This window comes from Corvus brachyrhynchos, unplaced genomic scaffold (genome assembly GCF_000691975.1).
Source record: "Corvus brachyrhynchos isolate BGI_N302 unplaced genomic scaffold, ASM69197v1 scaffold115, whole genome shotgun sequence".
NCBI classification, from domain to species: domain Eukaryota; kingdom Metazoa; phylum Chordata; class Aves; order Passeriformes; family Corvidae; genus Corvus; species Corvus brachyrhynchos.
The window spans coordinates 2,162,120-2,187,031 of NW_008239553.1; the positions used below are offsets into that span (position 1 = coordinate 2,162,120).

Consider the following 24,912-nt stretch of genomic DNA (forward strand, 5'->3'; position numbering starts at 1 on the left):
AAAGGCTACTTCAAATCTATGTAGGTTGAAAGTTTGCTCAGCCCAGTGTAGTGAGCTGCAGTTGGGAAGTATATTTTGATGCCGTTTCAGTTTGCTTATGAGCTAGATAGTGCCAACTTGTAACATTATGTTTATTATTCTTATAAAATCACAGGTGCAATAAATTGCAGAGTCATAAAGCTTTCACTTCTGGGGCATACACTGGTCATGTCTGAAGGTATTTGTGCAAGGGGAAGGTATTTGTACCCAGGGGAAGGGTAGCATGTCTGAGAACATTGCTTTGGTGGACTTGGTGAAAATTTAGAATACAAGGTTGTCCCTATATCAAAGAAATGCTTTTTGAAAGGCATCTTATTTGACTTAAATATCTTACAGTCTAAACAGATAAGCATGTTAGTGATAAGGCAGAAGAGCTCGGAGGTGAGCAGAGGAGGACTGGCAGTGCTCGTTAGTGCCACAGTTACATTTCTTGGGCAAGGGATAGTAATAGGTTCTCTTTTTCCTCAAAACACCTTTCTTAAAGGCCACAATGAGTTATCAATTAAGTGAAGCAGTTGTATAGCTGAAAAACATCAACTCTTTTAAGAGTTTTTTTAATATACTCTGTGTCTCAGTGGAGTTGCAAATAGGATTTTCATATTTCTCGATAGGGAAATCATGGAAAGAGTTCTTCTGGCCACACAGATTACTTTCTTTTAGCCAGTTGCAGGCATAACAGAATCTCAGTTATGCTGTACTATCGGCTCATCCTCTCTTTGTTAAAGCAGACTAAATATAAAAGACTGATGATCAGGGGGTTCATTGGTGATAGTGGAAGGAATTGATAGACAGTACCGTTTCTCACCATTCCTAAACCTCAGTTACAGATTTTGGAGGTTCTCACTTTCTTCCTCCTAAAATATTGCTGTTGTGTCTGTTTCCACAGAAGTCTCACTTGCCAAATGCAATTGCATTTTCAGTGTAGGTAAACCAGGTCAGAGTCAGTATCAGCAGAGATAACACTCCCCTTTAGTAAGTAAACAGAAACACTGAACATGTTTCTTTCCACTGAAAGCTGTATACATTGCTTCATCATCTGCTCAAATACTGGAGTGTTATTTATGTCTTAACTTATGATTTCAATGCTAAGGAAAATTAATTCCCCTGCTCTTTGTTAAGCAATGCTTCTTTAGAATAAAGAGGCTGTAAAGGCTCCACTGGATTGCAATCCTAAGAAGTCAGTAAAAGCAAATAGCATGATTTCAGTGAGCTACCACATGTTAATGTTACGAGGGGCGGCCAGATCATCCTGATGTCCTCAGAAGTCAAAGCTGGGAATTTTATCTGGTGCTGCTGCACTGGACCTTTGTTCAGCCAAGGCATACCTATCCAGCAGGATCTCTGCATGGGACACAGGGTTTGAGATACCTCTTCAAATGCATTCTAGCCTGGTCAGAACCAGAAGAGTGGTTGATTGGTAATGCAGGATGGGAGCGGCTGAACCATCTCGTAAGACAAATGATGTACCGAACTGCCTGACTGCCTTCTGCTCTCAGGGTCCTCTGTGAGTAACACTAGCAGCCACATCACCCTGGTCTCCTTTGGGTTTAACCCTTTTTGGGGCTTTCACAGTATCACTTTTTTGCCTGTCAAGCGCTTTGGAGACAGTACTTCTATCGTCTGTGTCTCATGTATCGTTGGATGTTCTCCTGTCAGGGTTTTACTGCCTGCTTGTATGCAACAAAGCAGAGGGAAGGCTGTTACTGGAAGGATACATGTTTAGTGTTTAGATTTTTTTTCCACTGGTTTGTTTTACTGTCACAGTGAGACAGATTTGGGGGAAAATGTGCAAAATGTGTACTCAGCTACTGTTGTAGTTGGGTTGTAACATTGTAGAATATTCTTGCGTTTGAAAGACAGAACTTTTCGGACTATTCTAATTTGACATCCAACCTCCATATCTGGCAGGATTTCCAAGTCGACTTTTTTCTTTTTAAAAGTTTCTAATAATTTCCTTTTTAGCAGTTTGACTCTGCAACATTTGCAGTTTTAGTGTGATACGCTACTCTTGGTGCTTGTCTGTGGTGAAGTCTGGCACTGTGCATTTTTTTTTGTTGCACTTAGGAAGGAGCCTCTCTTGCTTGCACTTCGTTTGCCTCAGTAGTGGTGCTGGCCTCTGAAAGAGGGAAAATTGTGTCTTGCAAAGATAGTCTGACCAAAACCCGAGAATATTACAATTCTCCCTTTGCATCCAAAAGCTGGGCACAGACAACAGGAGAAATATATCTCAGTGTGGAAGCCCCACAGTTTGGGTTTAGCTGGGCACATGGGCCATTTCTGGAAAGGTTATGCCTGTTAGCCTCTGCCAAGGTGGAGTGTAAAGTCAGGCTCAGGTTCTTCTCACTGACTTGGGTCTTCAGAAATGGAACAGGGCAGCTTCCTGGCTGTATTTCAGAACACGGTGAGAGAACTGTGTGACTTGTTGTTTTCTTTTATGATGGGTTTGGAAGCCAGCAGAAAAAAACTCAAAGCAGGGTACCCTTCTCATGAATTCACTAGAGCAGTAATTTTGTATATTATTGAGCAATAGCAGCCAGTCCACAGCCTGCAAATGAATTTCTTGGTTGCTTTCTAGCTCCCTTTTTAGAAACATACAACAGTCTTTTTGGGCCTGATATACAGCTTGTGTGGAATGTGACTATTTTTTACAAAACATTTATATTGAAGCAAAGTGAAAGCACAAAAGCAGAGCTTCTGAATGAGAGCCTTTTTTCTATTAGCACATTCTAACAAATATGAGGTGTTTTCAAGCTAGCTTACCAAGTTCTTGTGAAACTGATTGCAAAAGGAATCATATTTTAAAAGCACATAGGAACAATTTCTTCCTTGTCATCTATTTCCAAAAGCAGCTTAAAACACAAACATCACTAGTTTTCATAGAAACTTAACGACACTTGATTACAAAGATTGCTTTTGTGTACGAGAGCTCAAACCTATCTGTTCCTAGCCTCTGAACTTTTAATTTTTTAAATAAAATTTCTGAGGTTATAAATGTTATTGTTGTGAAAGCATTCTCAGGAGGATCATCTTAAGACAGCACCAGCAAATGGTTCTTCTCATTTCAAGTGCAAAAAGTAGAGTTTCTAGATCTTTTTCAGTTTATAGGGCGAGCTTACAATGTAACTCCACCACCCTGCTGTGGCCTGTCTGTGTTAAAAAAGGAGTTTTGTATTACAGGGAGAAGGTAAGGGACAGCATAAGAGGAGTAGGAAAAAGAGATGTTTTGCTGTGGATCACAGGTGTTTAATAAACCCAAAGAGGTGCACAGGAGAGCTGACTTCGTGTACTCTGTGGGGAGAGCCACAGAGCTTCTGATTTCCATAATGTGCTGAAGGCACTGAGCCAAAATTAGCACTGATGGCACTGACCAATGCAACACCCGTTTTTCAGTAGTGCTGCACTCATTTACTTCAACAACTCCCAGGTGCTCTGCTTCCTGTTGGGCATTTTTGCCCTGAGTTGTTGTGATGCTTTCAATCTTCCATCACAGGAGTATGGAAAAACAGAATTGCCAAATGCTGACACAACTTCTGCTGGTGGTGTGATTTGGTTACAGCCGTTGCTGACTGTCATAGATATGGCATTTGCATGGGCAGTCTGAATATTTGTCCCAGGAAATATTTCTGGCCTTACTGGTCTGTACATGCACACTTGTACATTCTCTTCTCATTTTTTGCACTTAGGTGAGCTTCATAGTAACCAGTGCTTTGCCTTCAGTGAGATGAATTTGGTCTATGCTGGATGGTTTGATGTAACAGTAGAAATAAAACTTGCATGCCTTAGGTGTCTTCTAATCCTGATTGTAGATGAATAGAGAAATGAGATTTGGGTTGAGTTACAGGTGCCTGTTCCAACTCTTAACCTTTCTGAGACTGCATAACATTTTCCAAGGGAATGGCTGAAACCTTCTCTTTTCAGATGTCTGAAAATTAGGTCGGATATGGCACTAGCAAGCATCCTGTAGGGAACATTTTAGCACTGTAAAGTGGTCTACATGGCTCAGAATCAGAGACAGAAAAAGATCCATTAAGTACAGAGCAACATTAATTGTGCGGCTGAGGTGCTAAAAACCACAAGCATTTGCATTTCTCTTTTGAGTCTTTGAAGCAGCAGCTTGCCAGTAGCTGAGTTCCTCTTAAATATATGTGACATAGCCATTTCCTTATTATCACTTTTATAGACAAGGGATCCAGTAGCACATTACTTCTTAAATATCCTGCCATTATGAAGGGATTTGCTGCTCATTGTAATAATGCCAATCATGATGAATTCATTTTGCATTCATGTAGATGTCATGAGCACTTTAGATTATTTTCTCCCCTAATTTAAATCAGTAAAGGGACACTTAAAAGCGGTATCCGTACAGCCATTGCTCTGCCAATGAGCAAAGGAAAAGCATGCCTGTAGATTCAGGCTTGCATAATCCCCTGCACAGCGGGGAAGCTTCCTCCTGGCTAGAAATTAGCAACCAGCCCTTCTGGATTGATTGACTCTTCCTTGTGACAGCATAGACCTTAATCAATTTGTTGCACACACAACGGGCCCATCTGTGCCTGCCGAAGGCATTCCACTGTCATTTAGTGGCTGGCTCAATTTAATGGACCACTTACTGTATCAGATACCTGCTTTGAGGGTCTTTTGGAGCTGGGGAAAGGAAGGAACTCTCTGTATTTATCAGAAGAACCATCCTCTTTCTTTTTTTGTAGTGTGCTCTGGGTGCTTCCCCTCACATAAGTGCACTTTATCTGTGAAAGGTTGGCGCTGCCATGATCAGCCTGTTGTCAGTGGATAAACTCTGTAGTTCAGTGATGCAGAATGTGTGCTCAGTGAACTGGGAGAGAGAAATAATTTGGTGGCAGATGTTTGGAGTTCAAACAGCACTGAACTTCCAAGTGCTAATGTGAATTGCAGTGTGTGGGGAGGGTACAGGAAGGGAAAAGCACCGGGGGGACTAGAAGGCTTGTGCAGAATGAAGAGGGCCAAAAGGAGGCATTTAAATTACTCCAGAGCTCTCCTATTTAACCCAATTAATCCTATTTAACCTCTACTGGGTCATCACACTGCAAAGGAGAACATGCAAGTTTTTACATACTATACACTCACATAATTTCCTGATTCTCTCTAAGATTTTTGAAGTTCTGAGCGCTTCAGGTGGCTCTGGAAACCCACCAAAGCTATTTTGTGTATCACTGGGCACATAAGTTACTCAAGTTTCCCAACACTCTTGTAAGTCTGCTGAGAAAACAGTGGTGTTGAGGAATTAAGTCATTGAACTGAGGGTCATTGATGAGGTAAGCTGCAGGAAAGATTGGAATGTTGAAGCCTCAGTCCCCAGATTTCTGTCCTAGATTTCCAGTCACCTCTGTTCTTTCCCCATGTCTTGGTTAGCAAGTCTGGTGCCATGTTATTATACCAGAATGGCCCCAACTGGCCCCAAAATATCTGTGACTTCACGCCAGCACTGTAAGGTTCAGGTCTATGTCCTGAGCACTGAGTCGTCAAATCAAGCACTCACGTATCCAGCTGGCTGGCTTCATTTTCAGAGGCTGAAAGAGGGAAAGGATGGGAAACAAAAGAACAGGAGATGCAGTTTAAACCAGAGCAGCACAAGTAGGGAAAATGCTGAGTAGAAACCCATAGACATTTTTGATAATGCAGTCACGATCTCATCATGAATAAAACAATGTGTTTCACTTGACCACTCCATCTAATAAGGATTCACCTCCACTAGATTCTATCATTTTCAAAGTAATGAAATCCCTGCATCACCTTGAAAGAGATAATTTGACCTCTGTGTTTATATGCATGTACATGACAACAATTTCTAGGGGCACCCAGTAGGTCCACTGCTACTTACATTTTTGATGCAGGAGAAAGGCTTTTTCTGGTTTATTGGTTCAGACAGCTAGCTGGGAGTCATGGGCTTGAAACCACCAGTCTTCCCCTGCTGCGATCAACACTCTTGTTCCACACCAAGAAGGCTGTCATGTGGTTCAGGCATAATCACTTCAGACGCTGAACTGCAAGGAGGAATTCTTAATGTGAAAGGGGAGTGTGCAGATGGGGAGTGAAAGCAAAATAGCTGTGGTACTTCAGAAATAGATTCTTAGTTGATTTGGAAATATTCCTTTATGGATAAGCTCTTCCAGGTACAACTACAATTTATTGCTTTTTTTAGGTGGAAATTTATATTGGTTAATATCTGCTGCTTTGTGTCCATGCTAGAAGAGACTGGGAGGGGGGCAATAAACCTGCCCAGGTCCTGTGGTCACTTCGTCATGTAGTCTTAGCATATATGCATCTTAGCATATGGTGCCAAGACTTCCATATACCTTATTTCATAGCTGAATCCAAGGTTTATAATTTTGGGACATTATTCTCTCTGGTTTAGTAGAAATGAAGGGAGCAGATTTAGTTTGGTCATGCCCCTCCTGTTGTGTAAAGTGGCAGAGCTGTGGAGATTCATCATACAAGCTGCCATAGCTTTTGGTCCTGGATCATTTTTTAACCATTCCCAAAAAATGCCAAGTATTTCCAGTACTGAGGATCTAGCATCCTTCCTATCTCATGTTTTAGTAATTACTTCAGTTGAAGTTCAGGTAAGTTACACCTTCAGATGGAGGCTGTAAAAACCTTGGTGATTTTTTTCTTGAATAGTTTTTATGGGGGTTTTTTTGGAAGCATCCAAGAATCAAGTCCAAATTAAATTTAGGAACAGCGGCAGACTGTGCAAACATATGTGAAGTTAGAGAGGAAAGCAGTTTGTTGTGAAAGGAGACTTTAGAATTTTTCACCTTTCAGGCAGTTGTGTAGCAGCAGTGCACATTGAACCTCGAGAGATTACTGTGAGTGAGAGTGTGACTGCGGTGCTCTTTGCTGATGATTTACTTGAGATGCAGAACTCTTTTTGTGTGCAGTGCTACTCTGCTACTCTGCAAGAAAAAAAAAGGAATCCAATAAATAGGCCAATGTTTGCCCCATTATCTCTTAATTTAAGTTGTTCTTTGGCATCAGTACTTACAGGCATGGCATCAAAGTGCCACTCAGAAATGCTTATGGAGATTACAGCTGGGAAATTACATCCTCTCTTAAGACAAGGCCAGTGCTACGTGGGTGAAGGACAATTTCCTAAGTGCAGTGACAGCAGCACAACCATCAGTGCTGCTTCTGCCAGGAGCCACGCGTTGCCCTAGAGGCAAAACTTAATGGTGCTCAAGCCTTGCAAACTACCTCAGTGACCTGGTGGTACCAGACTGTGAAATCTGTGCAGAAGAACATTTATGGTAATTAATCCACTCTGTCCCCAAGCCACTGGTGGCAGACTGTAATATGTTTTTTGTCCAGTTTTAATCACAAGTGGATTGTATGGGAAATGAAAAAGAACTGAAATCTTATATTGGATCATAGACCTGCTCTAGCTACTTCGCAGGGTTTAGTTTCAATTCCTGCCCTGGCTGTGTTCAGATGAGCCCAGCCAAAGTAAGGAGACTGCATTACAAGAGGCCTGGAGTCTTTACATTTCACCACTGGAACTGGGGATGGTTTGAGGATGGAGTGTGGGAATCCTGAGCTGGCCAGTCTATCCGGAAGAACAAATGATGATGGTGAAATTAACCTGAAATACCCTGCAGAGTTTCAAGGGAAGTGTTTTTCTAAACACTTTCTAAATGATTCTCAGCTTTTAAGAAATGTGTATTTTGCAAGAAATATGTAGTAGTCACTCTTCGAACAATAAATGTAAATTACCCTCTTCAGTGAAATGCATTTTTGTATAAGAGAGAACGTTTTCCATTTTAAAGCTGCAATTACCCCTTGTTTTATCTGGTATAAAACCTTTGCATTAGCTGGCAGAGTGGCTCATTAAACCTTCTCCAGCTTGAGTGTGTGTGTGTTGGGCAGGCAAGGGCACATTTCACTGTCAGAGGTGAAGAAAGCTATAGTGCTCCAGCTTCTTGGGAATGGCAGTTCCCACTCCAGTCCTCTCTGCCTGGAGCAGGCCTGGAGAAAATTTTGCTTCAGAGAGAGGCTACCACCCTAGTCTCCATGCCAGGATTGTGCCACTGAGTTACAGCATATTATCAAGAAAGGGGGTTTATCTGCTTTAAGACATCTGGATGCTGAGTTCCAATTAAAAATAGAAGGGTAAAGACATCCATATTACCCAGGCAGCTTCTGAAACATCAGTCTTAGTAGTAGTATAAATTCTAGTTCATTAGTATTAATTGTAGAAGTGCTTCTAGAAATGACTCAGAGGTCTAAGAGGAAAATAGTCACTCTTTGAATGACCTTGGTTAGCCATGTTTATACAAGAGTCCACTTGACCGCAGTGGGAATTCTGGTTTGCTTTGTTTGGGTTTTTGGACAAATGTTTGGATTTGGCCAGTACAACAGTAAACTCTTGCCAGAGTTTTTCTGTCAGCTGCTTTTTCCAGCTATGTTGGAGTGCACATGTCTTCTGAGAAGCATAGCTGGTTCCTGCAAGCAGGTATGCTGACCAGCTGTCTCCTGGGACACCTGAGCAGGGCTCCAGTAGACACATGGGCAGCAGGATGAGGCCTGGGTTAACGTGCTGCATCTCAGCTTTGTGCCTGCACACGTGCCAGCACTTCATGTTGGATGTGCCATTTGTGTTGCTCTATTTGGCTGATCTGCAGGCACGCTACCAATTCTGTCCTAGCTACTGTCGCATGTACATGCAGCTCAATTTCAATCAATGATTATTAAAAGTCAATCTGTACCTTTTTCTGGCATCTAATGGCTCTGGGGGTAGGTAATTTTATTGTCTGGTCTAGAAATGGAAAATTATTGCAGTGCTACTTTTTTATTTATGGTCCCAGATGGAAAGCACTCAAGTCCTGAAAAACATCCAGATGTCTCTGTGGCACAGTTTCCCTACTCTTCTGAGGGCGTATGAGAGGGGCAATTCTATCCTTCATTTAGATATAAATGCTACCCATTTTTCTCATTTCTTAAATACTCTTTTTGAGTGCTTAATAATGGAAAAAAGTACTGCTCAGTTTTTCTGCCCTTCTTACTCTATAAAGTGAGTTGTTGGAAGAGACATCTTCTGTTGCAAAATCATCTTCACTAAATTCACTGTTCCAGAGGAGCCTGAAGACGAGCAGGCTGAGAGCCTGGGACACCACGAGGTACAAGACAGTTTAACTGCCCTTGGAGCTGCTGCCCACTGGAAGTGATGGAGAGCTGCCAGAGCTCAGGTTTGCATGGGAGCCCCTCATAGCAGTCATAGAGCCTGTCCCGAGCTCCCTGGCAAAATGGAGGCCTCATCACTCCAGTGCAATGCAGCCTCAGAAACCCTCTGAGAACACGGATTCACTTTGACATAAACACCTCTTTGTCCGTTTTGTCCAGTGTATCTGGAAGGGAAATTGCTAATGAGTCATGGTAATGAGTGTGAGTTCTCAAACTTTTAAGCAGAGCTAGTGAGTAAGCAATAACTGCAACCTTTTGTCTTCTAGTCTTCCTATCTTTTCCAATGTGTATTTAGTGGGAAAAAGTGTTCCTGGTCCTTGTCATCTTTTATTATTGTTGTTCAATAGGTGGGATCCCTGGGAGATATTCCTGTTTTTAATGTGAGTGAATGTACTACTTAACTTATCAGATAATCATGGAGCTCCCCCTTCGTCACTGAGAGGAAGTGGAAGAATTAATTATGGAGACAATCAACTGTTCAACCTCAAAGACTGAAACAGTATCAGACTGTGGTGTCTAATGAGGAGTGAAGTAACATGAATGAGATTTGTTCTGGGAGTTTTGCCTGTTCCTCTCTGTCTTCAGGTCATCTAAGTCAGAAAATTTTTATTCAGGCTGGATGTTTAAACTACAGTGAACATGATTGTTGGACAATCTCAGCCTTAACATTACTCTTCTCCCAAGGGTGATTCCCACTTTTTACATTAAAAATTCTAAAAATTAGAAATAGAATTCTTAGGCCCTAGGTCTAAATTAATGAAGTAGCTTAAATAAGCACAAAAGTTTAAAACTAAGAGGAAAATTACACGTGACTCCCTAGAGAGAAAGAACTGTCAAAAACTAGCTTGAGCTGCACTCAAAGTAAAGGCAAATAAAGCAAATAGAAAAAAGATCTTGCAATCCAATAATTACAAAGCGAGGGAAGAGTGGGGGGATGGAGGGAGATGCACTGTGCAATAAGGGTGGGTTACAATTAAATGTAACATCAGTGAAGCTCCAAAACTAAGAAACTGCATTGCCTTTCTGTTCAGGAAAGATGATTTTGTTGGACCTGATCAAGCCAATACTTTCCCACCCTTGTTCAATACTGGAGTGGACAAAAGGAAAGTGACAGTAGCTCTGAGGTAGAAAGGGGAGACAACTACCTTATTCTAGGTGGTGCAAAACTTTGGGACTTCAGTGGACATGCCTGAGGGGTTGGTTATGTCTTTCCCAGAATCCTGCTACAATTTGTGCATGAAGTCCTGGTGTCAAAGTAAGAATCCTGTGGATTTTTAAAATAAACATGTGAAATCTGAATTTACACCATTTGACTAAACAACAGGAAATCTCAGGGATAGGCTGACATACTAATCTAACCTCAGTTCCTATTCAGGAATATAGAGCAATTTGGGAAGCAGAGAATGACCAAGAATGGATGCAAAGTAGGAAAAAACCCAAAGATTATCCTGATTTGGAAGGGACCCACAAGGACTGACCAGTTGTTGAGTGGTGTGCACTTTGATTCTCCCGCTGCACCAGTGGAATAGCCTCCTGTGGAGAGGCACCCATCCTGTGCACTGCCGTGCCACACCCTGTTCACCAGCAGTCCCCAGGATTACTTAATGTGGCACTGGAGGCATCCACTGTCCCTCCCAATCCCACCTACACCTCTGCAGCCACTCCCCAGGGAGCTGCCAGCTCCCAGCTGGTGTTGGTGCTCTTTGTGGCTCCCCTGGCTCTAGGAACTTGCCTGGTTTGCTGCAATTCCCTGCTCCACGGCAGGACGTGCCTGTGCCAGAGCTGTTATCCTCGGCAAATGACCAAATAAATATAACATAGGGTTTTCAGAGATTGTGCCAAATTTATATGATACCTTTAAGTAATGAAATAACTGATCATCTTGGCAAAGAAATGCAATAAACAGAAATTTTTTGAAGCCACAATTCACAGGGAGTTGAATAAACTGGAGAAGATGGGGATTAGAAAGTAGCAGAAGCAGATGGGTAACAAGGAGATGCCAAGAAGTGATAGGAAGGTTGGAGGGAGGTTATTGAGACTCTTTCAGGGAATGGTTTGGGGACCAATCTTGCTTAATGTTTTTATTAGTGACTTTGGCTCAGAAAGTAGAGATAGTTAATGAAATAGCTTTCTGTTACTGACATGAAGTTGTGAGACACATCGATAAAAGGAAGATCAAGATACTGTGCAAGAAGTATTGGATGACCTTGAAGATTATGCAGTAGAAATGTTGTAAAATGGCATGGTACCAAGTACAAGGTTATTCACCTAAGGATTAAACATAATCCTCTTTGCTGGAAAATGGGCTCATAACTTAGAGAGGAGTGAGGCACTGGTGCTTGTGGCTTGGTCCAGATAAGACTAGCAGCATTTGTTTTGTCAGGACATTCAATTATTTTATTGCAAAAAGGGGTTAGGTTAATTTGTGCAATATGTTTTTTGAAAACCTGTACTGTATTTTGCAGCATAAGATACCAATTTGATGCAGCTGGGGAAAGGGCAAATGCAATTCTCTCTGTACAGTTGATAGAGAGGGGAATTGCAGCTGTTGTGTTTTTGGAATCAAGAGTGCAGTTCTGGTCACTCATATTCAAAAAGGATGAACTTAAAAATGTGTTCACTGATGGTTTGCTTTAAGGAAAGGTAATAAAAAGGGAGAAGAAGATTTGTGTCACATAGTAAAATGATGGTGAAGAGGCAACAGGGCTTTGCCCTGTGTGTTGGAAAGAATAATTTAAGCTAGCAGTCAGTCTTGGCACAAGAATAGCAGGGCATAGATTATTGAGGAATACATTCAGGCTAGCAATTAGAAGAAAGTTTTTAACTATAGGAAAGTGAGGCTCCAAAGTAGACTTCCACTTAGAGAATTTGGAACAGCACAATTTTGTTCCTGACAAAAAACAAAGGTGAAAATAGATTAGTTCAAGATGGAGCCTAGTCTGGACAGAATGTATTTACCTGTCATAGATGGAAACAGGATGGTTCAGAGAGAATCTTTGTATCCTGGGTTCTTCATTTTATCCCAGGATGAGCGAAGAGTGAATGGAGTTGCCCTGTGTCCCTGCAGATCTCAGTTTTACATATACGTAGTAGGAAACACTCCACAGTTGTGCTAAAGAGTATGGTTTGACCACACTTGGTGGGGCACTTTGAGAGCTTGAGGGGAGAGGAAGCAATTTGGCTGAGATGTTTGGTGAAGCAGGTGAGAGGAGCATGCTAGCAGGTAGGAAACTATGTGGCAGCAACTAAAAGACAGGTTTACAGTGGTCTTTCTAATGAGAGCATTGTTTGAGACCTTGTGAAAGTAGAAGAATACATCATCAATCACTACTCAGCTCTCTCTAGGGAAATGGACATGTGATGAGCCATTGCATCAGTGCATGATGTGGTTTTGATGAGGGCTAGGTGTACTCTAGGGGTTCATCTCACTGTCTTAATTACATGGATTTTTTTAAATCTTCCTTTTCCCTCTTTCTGTAATTACCCATCTGTCTAGTTATCAGGTTGCATCATGAAATTTCTCAGCTCCTCATTTGCTAAGGAATATATTTATAATTCCTATAATTTGTAGGTGTTCAGTTTTGTAAAAAGAGGCACCTGAGCATGAGCCAAGTGCAGCCTAAATAATTTTCTGATCTGAGGAAGTCAGGGAATTGTTGCTGGAAGAAACCCAAATATTTATGATTTAGCAAACAATCGCATTTCTAGGCAAAGGACTTTCAAATTAAAACAATTTTGAGACAAAAATCAACAGCTCAAAGAAATAATGTTCTCAAGTCATGCTTCTTTTGCCATTTTTAAGTACAGCCTTGCTTTAATGTGTCTTTGTTTACCATAAATGACTTCAAACCTAGTGCAGGCACAGCGTCATCTCATACACTGTCATTGCACCATTTTGATGAATCAAGTAGGCTGAAATTTGATTCAGAAGAACAGTTTGGTCATGTCTCTTCTAGAAATCTAGCAGGGTCCTGGATATTACAGAAACAACAGTATCAAGCAGTCAGTCAGTTAAGTGCCTGCATCTTTCTCTTGAACTTTAGAAATGGACAAAGACAGTGTCTTGTGTAATAATTCATTTTTCTGCTGGCCCCAGTGCCCCTGATCAAAGGCATCATTCCAAGATGCTGAGTACAACATTTGGAACAGCACATTCTTGTTCTTATGAAAAATTGAGCTTGAATGGCAGCGAATGTGTGCATCTTTCATGAGGCAATGAACTGACTGCTTGTCAGCTGCTCCTCACAGGTCACGTCTGTCAGGCAGCAAGAATGAATTGGAACCAGCCTGACATGGAGAGCCTGGTGGAATGCCCCATGGTGCTGTGAGCAGAAACAGCCACTGTGGGAATGGGTGGGGCAGTGGTACAGCTGGGGGCCTTGTGGACTGTCCCGGTCACTCCTCTTTACTTTTGGATGTTTACGTGCATCTGTGATACGAACTAGAGGATTTCATGCTCGTGCTGGAAGTTGGCCTGTTTTAAAAGAAGCTGGTCCTTCGAGATCATTCTGCTGTTGTGAGTGGCACAAAAGATGTTTCACACTGTTAAATGCGGCAGTGGTTCTTGTCCTGTTGCAGCTCCAACACAAATGACTAAAAACACCCCTGCACCAGTTGCATGGGAGGAATGATGGCTTTCACTGGCTCTGAAATCACATTTCTTGTGAGATGCAGTGACAATACAGAAAGGATCAAGTATAGATGTATGGTATGGTTTACATTACAATGCATATAGTAGTTCACAGAACACAAATAGGAAAGAGGTGAGAGGTCTGCTGTTCAGCCATATTTTGTAAATACTTTGAAAAGATGGTAGCCAATCTTAATCCAAAAGGCTCTAGTATCCATATTGTTTGCAAAGCTTTACCCAGATCATCTATTTAACTTACAGAAACAATAAAAAATAATGAAAAAAATCAGTATTAGAAACAGAAATGTGGGATTTTGGTTACTTTAGTTCCCTCTGGTCCCCTTGAACAGTGAACACCAGCAGTACAAATCCAGTCTGCTTTCCCTGTAAGGTGTCTTCCAAAAGCTTTTATCAGCTCCCTAGCAAGCCCACCTGAGGCTTCTTTCTGTGTGCAGAGCAGACATTTCATCCCTACTGTCACTATTTGGACACTTCATCATAAAATGATGCTCTGTAGTGCTGTTGGGAAGTCAGCATTCCCAGTCCTGTGATGTCAAGAGGTTTTTCATAAGCCTGTGTTCGCTGGGAATATGAATCACTTCCTCTCAATTTCTCCTGGTCCAGCCTCAGTTTAGTGGTTTGTAATGCTTAGGAGACACTGTCTGCTTCATATTATGAACTATTATTAATGATCCATGCTTTGTTCACTGAGGTTGGAGCTGGTTTCCATAGTTTGGATCACAGCGCACAGTAGAGTGCAAAGCTGTGCTGGCCACTTTACATGCTGGGGTAGGGTCCACTTCTTTCAGTGTCCCTGTTGACAGCTCTTAGGCAGTGCCACATTCATGGCCTTTTGCTGTGGACTAGGGTCTGGATTCTTAAGTCCTGGACCATAAAAATCACTCCCCATGACTCTGAATGGCCCAGCAGTGCTAGGAGTGTACTGCTACTACAGAAGTTTGAGCTGACTTAAAGGGTTAATAAAATCAAACATCCAGCTTGCTGCTTTCTGGCTGTATATTAATCAAATTATAGGGCACAGCTTTCCTGTCCCAGTCCCATTTTGGAAAGTGTAGATTCAGTACACTGGCTGTTATGTTCAAGTTGCATCAAAAGCAGCCAAAACGGATACTAATTGCTTCCTGTGGATATCTATGGTTTTGTTTCTTTTTTACTGTAAGTAGTTGGAATAAAATTTCTTAGTAGAATTTCTGTCCTTTTTCTGAGAAAAATTATATTGTCTCTCAGTCTGTTGCCATGTGCCTCCTATTTCAGCTGATTGCTGTGATGAAGCACCACTTGGGTATGTTCTCAGTGCTGATTCCACTGGGAGCAGACTAGAAATCTTATTACAGAATTGCAAAGACTTTGTGAAGCTGAAATGTCTCCTCTAAAACCATTAGTGTCCCTATATAACTTACTTTCCCTGTTCCTTTTTTTGGAGCTGTCAAATATCTTTTTTGGTGTCCTCCTCTCTTTAAAAACTTAAACATGACACTATATAACTACTTATTCTTAGAACAGTGAAACCATTTGCTCTTTCATGAATTTATAAAGTGTTTTTAATTATAAATCAAACAATGAGTAATTTCTTTTCCTTGGCAATCCAAAAGAAGAGTCAGTCAATTGACCTCATGTGCTTGGTGAAGCAGCATCCAAAGGAGAAGCAGTACCTTTGGTTTAGACAAGCACCACTGAGCATACTTGAGCAAGTATCTACTGAACCACCAGCCCTTCAGTCAAGAGTGTAACTGAATTTCAGAAGTCATGGTGTCACAAAGATATTGATCTCTATACTTTGCTTTTTTGCCTAAAACTTCCCTCAAAGGAAATGTTTTGTGTGTTAGCAGCAGTGACAATTTTGGTAGAGAATAGTTACAGCTCTTGAATGGCATGTGCGCTAACCTGTTCAACAGAGGTCTCAACAACTTTGGCTTCCTCTTTGTCCTTCTTCAGTGGGCAGCTCCTCCTCCTCAGCAGCACACTAAAAACAGAATAGACCCACAAAGGCTGATGCAAATAAGCAACCAATTTAATGCAAACAATGTAAGGGGTTAACCAGACTCCAGGGGAATGGGGCTTTACAAATCTTTGTAAACTTTAGGACAAGGAACAAGAGGTTGGTTGCATAAGACGATGTCAGATTAAAATAAGAGGCCATGGTTCCCTCTGGAAGACAGCCTGTTAGCTCTGACTTCTTCCTATGATTCATATGAAAGGAGTCTGTGACATCCTTCTGGTTATCAGTGAGGTGCAAGTGTAAATAATAATAAGAAAGATGTTCTAGCAGACACAGCACAAGGCAAAGTGTAGATGCCTTGTGACACACGAAAAATTCCTCCTGGCCAAGCTGGAGGTGCATTATTGCAAGAGCAACGCAGCTCATGGTTGCTGAGCCTGTGAAATTAATCATTTGGGGACTTTGCCTTTTGTCCTCCCCTCTTTTCTCATTTTCCAATTTTAATTCATTTCATGATATCTACATGCATATCATAGTCTCATCCCATAAACTTGCTGTCCAGCTGTGGGGAGCCTTTAAGATTGTCTGTCTTTATGAGGAAATGGTAGGATTGTGTGTGTGCTCAAATGAGTGCTGCCACATGCCTGTTTCTGCTGCAGCAGCTTACAATGAGGTAGACTTTTGTCATCCATCTGTCTTTCATCAAGGACCTTGCATATCTATTCTTCTCTTTTCCAAAAGGAACTGCAGGCAATTAAAATCATCCCAAGGTCTCCTTGGCATCCTGCTTCTAATCTATATTCTCAAGAATGAAATAAAGCCATGGAGAGGCAATTGTCTTTGGTCCTATAGTTTTTAGAGGCCTGGAGTGGAAGAGCAAGGAAGAAAAGAAATTAGATACATTTATAAACCAAAGACATTCATCAGACAATTCAAGGTCTTATATGAGCACACACACTGTTGTAAAGAATAGGTATGTGTGCAGCGTGTCACTTACTCTTCTTTCCTTAATAAGAGGCTACCATGCTGTAACTGCTACTCCAAGTGACTTTAACATGTTTTTCCTATTTTGCCTTATTCTTTTGCTGCAGTGTTTTGTATGAAGTTGGGGTTTTTTTTGTTAAAGCAAATATTTTTGTCGTTTCTGTCTGAATTAAAATAGGGAAAATGCAATGAAATAAGTTGCTAGTTTAGGCTAATGCAGGTGTGTTTGGTAGGCACTTACCATTTCTGCTGGGCAGGCCCTTACCTCTGAAGGTAAGTGAGTGAATGTTAACAAAACCTGGTTTGGGACAATCCACCACTTGAGGTTTTCTTTCTAAATGAAAAGTGGTTCTGGAAATCAGGTTGTCTATGATGATTTGCACTGCTGAATAGCCAACAACAACAGAAAAAGCTAAGGAGGGATGTTCAGGACTGGGGCTTTGGACACAGAGTCTCATCTCTAGACCCCAGTTAACAATTGCAGTCTGTTTTAGCTGTGGAGACTGAAATGCTGCTGCCTTAGCCCTTCTCCTGCCAAAGCTTCATTGCTAAAACAACTACTAAATGGAGTACATTTCTAGTTCACAGCCCTTTGTTTCAACACAGATAGAAAGGAAACTGCACAAACCAAAAATAAGCTGCAGCAGCCAAGGACCATACATTGCTCTCAGCCATCCCTGTTCCACTGGCATCAAAGTCTTAGAGAGTGAGATACAGACAGCTGAAATTAGAAATTTTATCCAAAGGCAACTCTGCCTTTGTCTACAGATGCTGTGAAATTGAAATGGCCCTTTTATTGCCCTTTCAGGCTTCTTCTCTGGGCTGTTTGCTAGGAGTCAGGTCTCTGAGTGAAGAACTGTTTTGTATGATGCTTTAATACAGCAGGTCCCAGATCTGGATCCATAAGGGCCCTTCAGCACAACTGTTGAACAAGTTATCCTATTTACAAATACTTGCAGCTGTCTCCTGGGTGAACAAATAGCACTTCTGGACTTTTATGTAAAGTGATGATTAATTTCCAGGGAGCATGCTCATGTGTGCATTATATGTATTTACACAGAGGTGTGTGAGTTATGCATGAAACCAAGATTGCATTTCATCTACAGAATGGGAAGAAGCATTGCTATTTGTGTGTTTTGGTTTGGTTTTTTTTCCCTGAAACTCACTGGACACTAAAGTAAGGAGGAATTCAGAGGAAATTCAGCTGGCTTCCTTGGTAAATCATGCCTGATACTGTGATCAGGGAAGATGACAGAATCTGAATTTTCCCAAGCAAGTGTGAAACCCCTGACAAATGAGAAGGCAGATAATAGTGATGATACAGGGGGCATTAAGAGAGTGATTTCATTATTGGCTTGTCCTTGAAGACACCTCTCCCAGCAACAACCCAACAAGTAGCAGACATATCATTCCAGCCATTTTCCCATTTGCGTGCAAGGTGTAGGACAGCTTTGAGAGCTTTGAAGTGTGAACGCACCTACTTGAACCACTTCTCATCTGCTTTCAGACATCTGTGTTTTTGCTGCCTCCAACAGGGTCATACTGAAAATGTCAGATTATTGAGTAGAGAAAGGGAATTACTGAACCTCAGACTTCTCTCTTTCCTACAGGGCCATAAGTACTGCTTGCTTTCTCTGGAAGATAAGCAATATATTATATTCTCTTTTTTGAATATTTCACCTCTTCTTTTTGCTGGTTTGTTTGGGGTTTTTTTGTCTGTAGTCATACTGTACCAAAATCAGGGTGTTTGAACAAAGCCAGAGCTCAGAGATCAAGTGTGTTCAGCACTGCTACATAAGTATATAGCTGAACCAGTGAGAAAGGTCAGCTTGTCTGACAGAAGTGATTAGTCCTGGATGAGATTTAGCACAAAGCAGTTGGGTAGATTTATTAGGCATAGTCTCCAACGTGAAACTATCATATGAGCTTTGGAAGTGTGCGGCTGGCATGAGAGATTTTGGTTCTGCTTTGGAGTTGCATGTCAACTGAGTCTGCACACAAGCTGATGGAAATAAGGCCTGCCACTGAAGGAATGGGGGAATTTCCACTCCAGCTGCCTTAGAGGTGATGGCCCGAGATGCTCTTCCAAAGCTCATAAGACAAAGGCTTCATTCACAAATGACCAGGCTGGCCTTCTGTCTCCCCAGCTGCATCCCCTCCCTCAGCACTGCCCTATCCCCTTTCTCCCTTTCCTTTCTATCCCTGTCCACTGAGGAAGTTGCCCACAGCACTGTCACTGCACCCTCTGCCCTTACCCCCTTGTATGACTCATAAAAGTTGGGTTGAGTGTTTGTGTTTGTTTTCCTGCTCCAGACTTCCCCTTGCCTCTCAGATGATGGGTGGGCTGCAAAACAGACACTGAAGAAGATAAATTTGCCAGGGAAATTTTGTGATGTTGTGGGAAGTGGAGATGACTTGCTGAGATTCCCTGGTGGAGCAATGAGTTGCTCTGCTGCTGTTTACCACAACTGCTCGGGACAGGCCTGAAATTTTCCCTCATGACTGCCCTTACTCCCCCTTTAGCCTCAGGTGCTGCCTCAGCACTTGTTATTGCTGCAGTCATGCCAGCAGTGATTGTATGTGCAAAGCACCTGGGCAGCATTGCTGCCACCTTTAAAAGATATGGCTGGCAATAAAAATCTCCATATTAAAGGAGAGAGAAAGGCAACTGAAACAGTAGCCTTGTTATAAAACATATATCCAGACAGTAATTTAAATGCAAGAGGCTTCTGGAAGAAGCTCTGTGTTCTAAACATTAATTTGTTTCAAGTTGAATCTACTTTCTACAGCAGTAGTGACTATAACAAAAGTGGAAAAGCAATGAAAACCTTTCTGTGCACAGAGTTAATAGATATGACTGGTTTTGAGTATAGTGGGGAAAATGTACACACAGGTGTGCAATCAGTATCTTCTGCGCACTGTGTGACTGTCCCTTACCCAGAATGTAGTGGGGTGTAGCCCCACATCATCACCCACAGTGGAAAGACACCCCTGGGGTCTTGATCTTCACTGAGCTCTGAAGCTTGCTGACAAGGAGTGAACTGCTTGCTGGGACAACAGAGCCTGAGCTGTGCCCCTGATACGGTTCTTGGCCTTAGGAGGTCAGTTGATCTCCTGCCACTTTGCTTCCTTTTGCTGCAAAGTAGAAATGAGGGTGCTTGCCCTCTCTCTAGTGCTGTGGTGGGACTTTGCTAATGAGCTCAAGAATCTGCCAAAAGCCCAGATAGACTGTAAAGATGGAGCTGTCTGGCTTCCATGCCTTGTGTCCCCAGACACCTTGAGGACAGAGTGGATAGGACAGGTTATGGAAACTTGAAGGACAGGTGTTGAGCTGGACGCCTCAGTATCTCACCTTATGTTTTTTAGATACAGGTTTGAAAATACTTTCCTGACAAGACCAGTGTGCTAAGGGAAACTGCTTTGAAGGATTTCATCATCACACAGAGACCTGGCTTGTTTTACCCACAGCTTGCATGACTGGAAGGGGCTAAAAAACAGACAACTTTTGATTTTTACCATCAAAGTCCCTAGTGGTTTAATAGGCACATAGCCATCATACCAGCACTCTGGGTGATGTTCATTAGCTCTTGGTAGCTGCTCCAGGAAAGACTAAGAACTGAAGGGTCCTGGACATCTGACCCAGCTCTCACCAGCAGGGCTTTCTTGCAGGATGGGAGATGGTGCCTGTTTTAAGGCTTAATGAGGCATCGCCTTCCAGGGCTGCAACAGCAGCATGTTTCAATGACTCCGAAGTCAGGCATCTAAAGAAGCAAATGAATTAGTCATTACAAATTAGAAATTGATTTCAAGGGTACAAATTGCAACTAAACTTGTAGCACAAAAGTTATGGGCCAGCCCCATCCTCAGTTGCTCACGGGTCTCTGTCCATACAGGCACCTTTCTTCAGTTAGTTTCCATTTTCTCTCCCCTGCATGTTGTAGTTAGTCATTAGATGCATGTAGTTGTGCATGTGTGTTTGCAGCCAAACAGGAACCAGGCTGGTCCGTGGGTTCGCACTGCTGCTGAAGCCAGGATGTGCACTCTGGGAGACTTCTATTGATGCACAGCATCTGTGTGTGCCTACTTTTCTCCTAGTATTTTTTTGCTGCTGAATTTTTCCTAGCAGTAATGCAGTATTCTTTATTATCAGCCCACCATCCACTTGTGCTGCTAGTCCTGCTTGTTTATGAAAACAGATTTCTCTGTCTGATCTCCCCCTCAGAGTGAAGGTCCAGTTGCTCTTTATTTCAGTGTACAAGGTGTTACCGTACACGGTGGTTTGGTAGTCCCTGTGCAATGCCCCAGCTTTACTGATGTTTTCAAGAAAGAGGGGAGTGAAAGAGGAAACCAAACTCATTTTAACTGTCTCTTGGAGAAATCACTGGACATCCAGGCTATGTCTTTGAAAGCAAAGGGGCTGCTGAGATTATGAAATTCTCAAGCATTAGCTCAGCACGGCTGAGCCAGGGCATAAGGAGATGTGTGAGCCCATTAATCATTGCAGGGCAGCTGCCAGCTCCCTGACTTTAATTGTGACTTTCTAATATTTACCCTCTTTGGAGGTTTTTAGGTCCTCATGATAAAGGATTTCATTCCTCTCCCGTGAAACTGTGCAGACAGCAGAGGTGTGAGCTTAATTCAAGGTTGCTGAATGACTTGCAGCTACTGGGGAAAATTACGTTACTCAGCATTGTTTTCCTCCTGAAATTGTTGCCTTGGCAGCATCTTGAGGAATTTTGCATACCTATCTCTTTAAATTTCCTGTTCTTCAGACTGCTCTATCTTCACAGTTTCCAGTCACTGCATTTTTATTAAAGATCTCCATGGAAGTAAACAGTCTCAGAGGGTGCATCCTTCCAATACCCCTGGCTTGAGAGGAGGAAGCAGGAGTGGAAGTGTTTCTTAACAAGGGGAAGATCGGAAAGTATGCTACTGACAGTGTAATAGGTTGAAAAATCATTAATGTGAACTCAGACTACATCTCAAATAATAGACTATAGAAGATTATTATGCTTAAAAGATCTCCTTTCAATCACCATGATGTGTCTGTCTAGGGACACGCCTCAGTGCTCACTTGCAAACCAGCCAAACACAGATTTGTGAGTTTTCAAGCCTGCATGTGCCTCTTTTACCCCCTCCCAGCTGTCACTCACTGCCTTCTTCCCAGCAGGAAAAGTCAGGAATGTTTGTGGGAGGAGAAAGAGCAAAACAGACTCATTCCCCAGTATTTGCAAGGTGGCAATGGCCTACATAAACTCTGCCTTCCATGGGGTGGTGGATGAACTGGGATTTTCATGGGAAGTTTCCTTCCAGCTTCACCCAGCTGCATAACTGCAAATGCAATAAAATAAATTTTCTGGAAACTGCTTTCTCATTTTGCATTTAAAGTGTTGCAAACTTTATTACTGAGCACACACAAAACAATGGAGCTGAATCTGAGTGTATATGCCAATATATCTGCTTTGATTTATGTGGCATTGATTATCTCTTTATAATAGAGTTAATGTGAGGGTGATCTACCCCCCTGAACACAGGTTGATGCTGCATTGCTTTTGCATCCGGTTATTCTATCAGTTCAATGTGCAGCCCTTTGTCGACTCTGAATATCCTTTGTAGGTCAGCTGCCATGCAGGGAGCCTACATGTGTGCAGGGCTTAATTGGTCTCTCAGCTCTTTCCCATTCTCTACTTTGTTTTGCTTACAGAGCTCATCCTTTCCCTTCCATTTCTCTTTCCCAGGAGGAAGGCAAGACGATGATGATGCATCCTCCACTAATGGACCCTGCTGAGACAGTGATTTTGGCTGCAAGGGAGACTTTATGGGCATCTTGCACTTCACATACCAACCTTCCTGAGAGAAAAAAAGAAAAGGATCACACAACTTCCACTGATCTGCCTTTTTTCCAGGGACCATTGCTGAAATTCCTCCTGTCCTGGCAATATCTGCAAATCAGCCTGGACTTGGCTTTTACCCTCCAATCCCACAGCATCTCCCACAAAGCCTAAGGCAGTGTAATCGGTCTAGATTGACTCCTCAGAGTTTCACAGCAAAGAAAATAAACATGAAGGTTATTAGCTGCAAGTTATGAAAGATGTTACATTAGCTAGGTTTCTAAACCATTCAGAGCCAAAAGGGATTTTTGGAAGGCACTTACTTCCTCCTAAAAATCTCATCCTTACCTAATACATTCTAGTTCATAGACAATGCTACAGACTTGATATAACTTCATACGATGAACGAGCAGGGGCTCATTGTTAGAGTCTAGGGATAATCTCCTCACTGTGTTTAAGCACCTTACCCTCTCTCACCTTCTGTCATACTCTTTTTGCCATAATAATGATAATAGATCTTCTTAAATTATAATTATGTTGATTCATATCCCCAGAAAAATGCAGCTCAGTCCTAGTTAATTAGTCAGACATTTTAAAATCTGTTTGTATTTTCAATAGTAAAAGGAAAGACAAACAATAAGATCTTACTTTATGTCTAATACTAGTGTGGGCTGTGGATGCAGTTCAAACTCTGCAAGGCTTCTGGTGGGAATGTTTCACAAAAGACACTTTGTCTCCTTTGGAACAAATGCCACCAAATAGTGGAATTTATTTCTCAACTATTTTTTCAGGTCCCCTCTATTTCCAGCATGCTCTCAAACACTTCGCATAGAGATTTTTTTCTTTGCAATGGCATGAGGGAGGACCAGCAGTGGGGATTTGCTTTCTATGCATGGCATGGTTTGCCTCATCTGCATGAGCTCTTTCTTGTTCCTAGGATACACTAGCTTGACTTAATTTATGGGCTTGCTTTATTATTTTTTCCCTTTGGCTGAGATCTGTTTTGACTTTCCCACTAAGCTCCTTTTGAGCAGGGGCAAAACCAACAACACTGAATTTATTTAAGTGGAATTAAAGGGCAGTCCTTGTGTATGAGGCTGGAGCTGGGCTGCTAAAGCATGCTCAGCCTCCTGAGGTGCTAAAAAACCTCATGTTTCATTCAAAAGCCAACTGCACTGAATAGCAGAGGACCACTTCTGAGAACTGCAGTGGGGCTCTAACACCAGCAGCACAGAATGAAAGATAGGGCTTTAGGAGATGATGGGATATAAATTGAAAAGAGAAAAGAGTTGACCAACCACATTCCATTAAGGTTCCTAGTTTTGTTGCCCCAGAAGCAATTTCTGGAAGATGAAGTACTCCCTCTGCTCTTATGGTGCAATGGTGACTTTTGAAAATGGGTGAGTTAGTTAATGCACATATAAACATTGAGCCACTTTCATTAACAAAGATGAAATTCACCTTCTTCAATAGCATTATGAATTGCAAAGAGGGACATTTCTGTATTGAATCATCAACTGATTGTCCTTGAAAATTCACCCCTACTTTGCATCTGCAGATATTTTTCTTGTTCAAATGTGTGCTGTATTTTGATTTTCCTTGTCCCCTTTTAAAATGAGAAGCAAACTGAAGCTTTCATCAGAACCACGTAGAAATGCAGTGACTGGACACGAGAGCAGAGTACAAAAACACAGGGTTTTTGTGAGCATACCAAGGGTACTGGGCATGTCAGCAGTACATCTACCCAGCAAAATAAGGGGTTTCTAGTGTTCAGAGCAGCTCTGGTAGCTGGTTCCTCATTGTGAGCCTGATGCAGTAAATGGAAAGCAGTTTTCTGGAAGATTCTCTTTCCATGTAGTGCCCTTTGTATTGGTGGGTGGAGAGAACTGTCCGTGTATATGGGACAAGGTTTATTTCTTTTCTCCTTGTTTTTTCTGCTAAGAAGAGACGGAGCTGGAGTTCAAGAATTCAAGGAAACATGTTTGTGTCTGTTTATCAAATTCAGTCTCTCTGCCAGATGCTAAATGAAAAGGGCAACAGGTAAGGTGAATTACTGAATCGTTCAGCCCTACCCTTGAAGGGCGCAGATAATGGAGGAAATCCAGTAACTCCAGAGAGGCAAAAGATTAAGATTCCTTCTCATACCTGCAGGATGTAGCTGCTAGAACAAAACTGAAGCTGTTGGGAGTGGCAAAAGAGAAAGTTGTTTTTCTTGTCCTGCACTTCTCCTGCTCTGCAGATTGAAATAGCGGTTC

At 42.0% G+C, this 24,912-nt stretch overlaps 1 long non-coding RNA gene across 1 annotated transcript in view; it reads left to right on the forward strand.

The window, feature by feature from the left end:
- Positions 1–24,906, forward strand: part of LOC108448582 — a 73,076-nt gene extending 48,170 nt beyond the window's left edge. Inside the window, exon 3 of the long non-coding RNA XR_001864531.1 lies at positions 22,565–24,906. This is a non-coding gene — a long non-coding RNA (uncharacterized LOC108448582). The remainder of the gene's footprint in view (positions 1–22,564) is intronic.
- Positions 24,907–24,912: the final 6 nt, after the last annotated feature.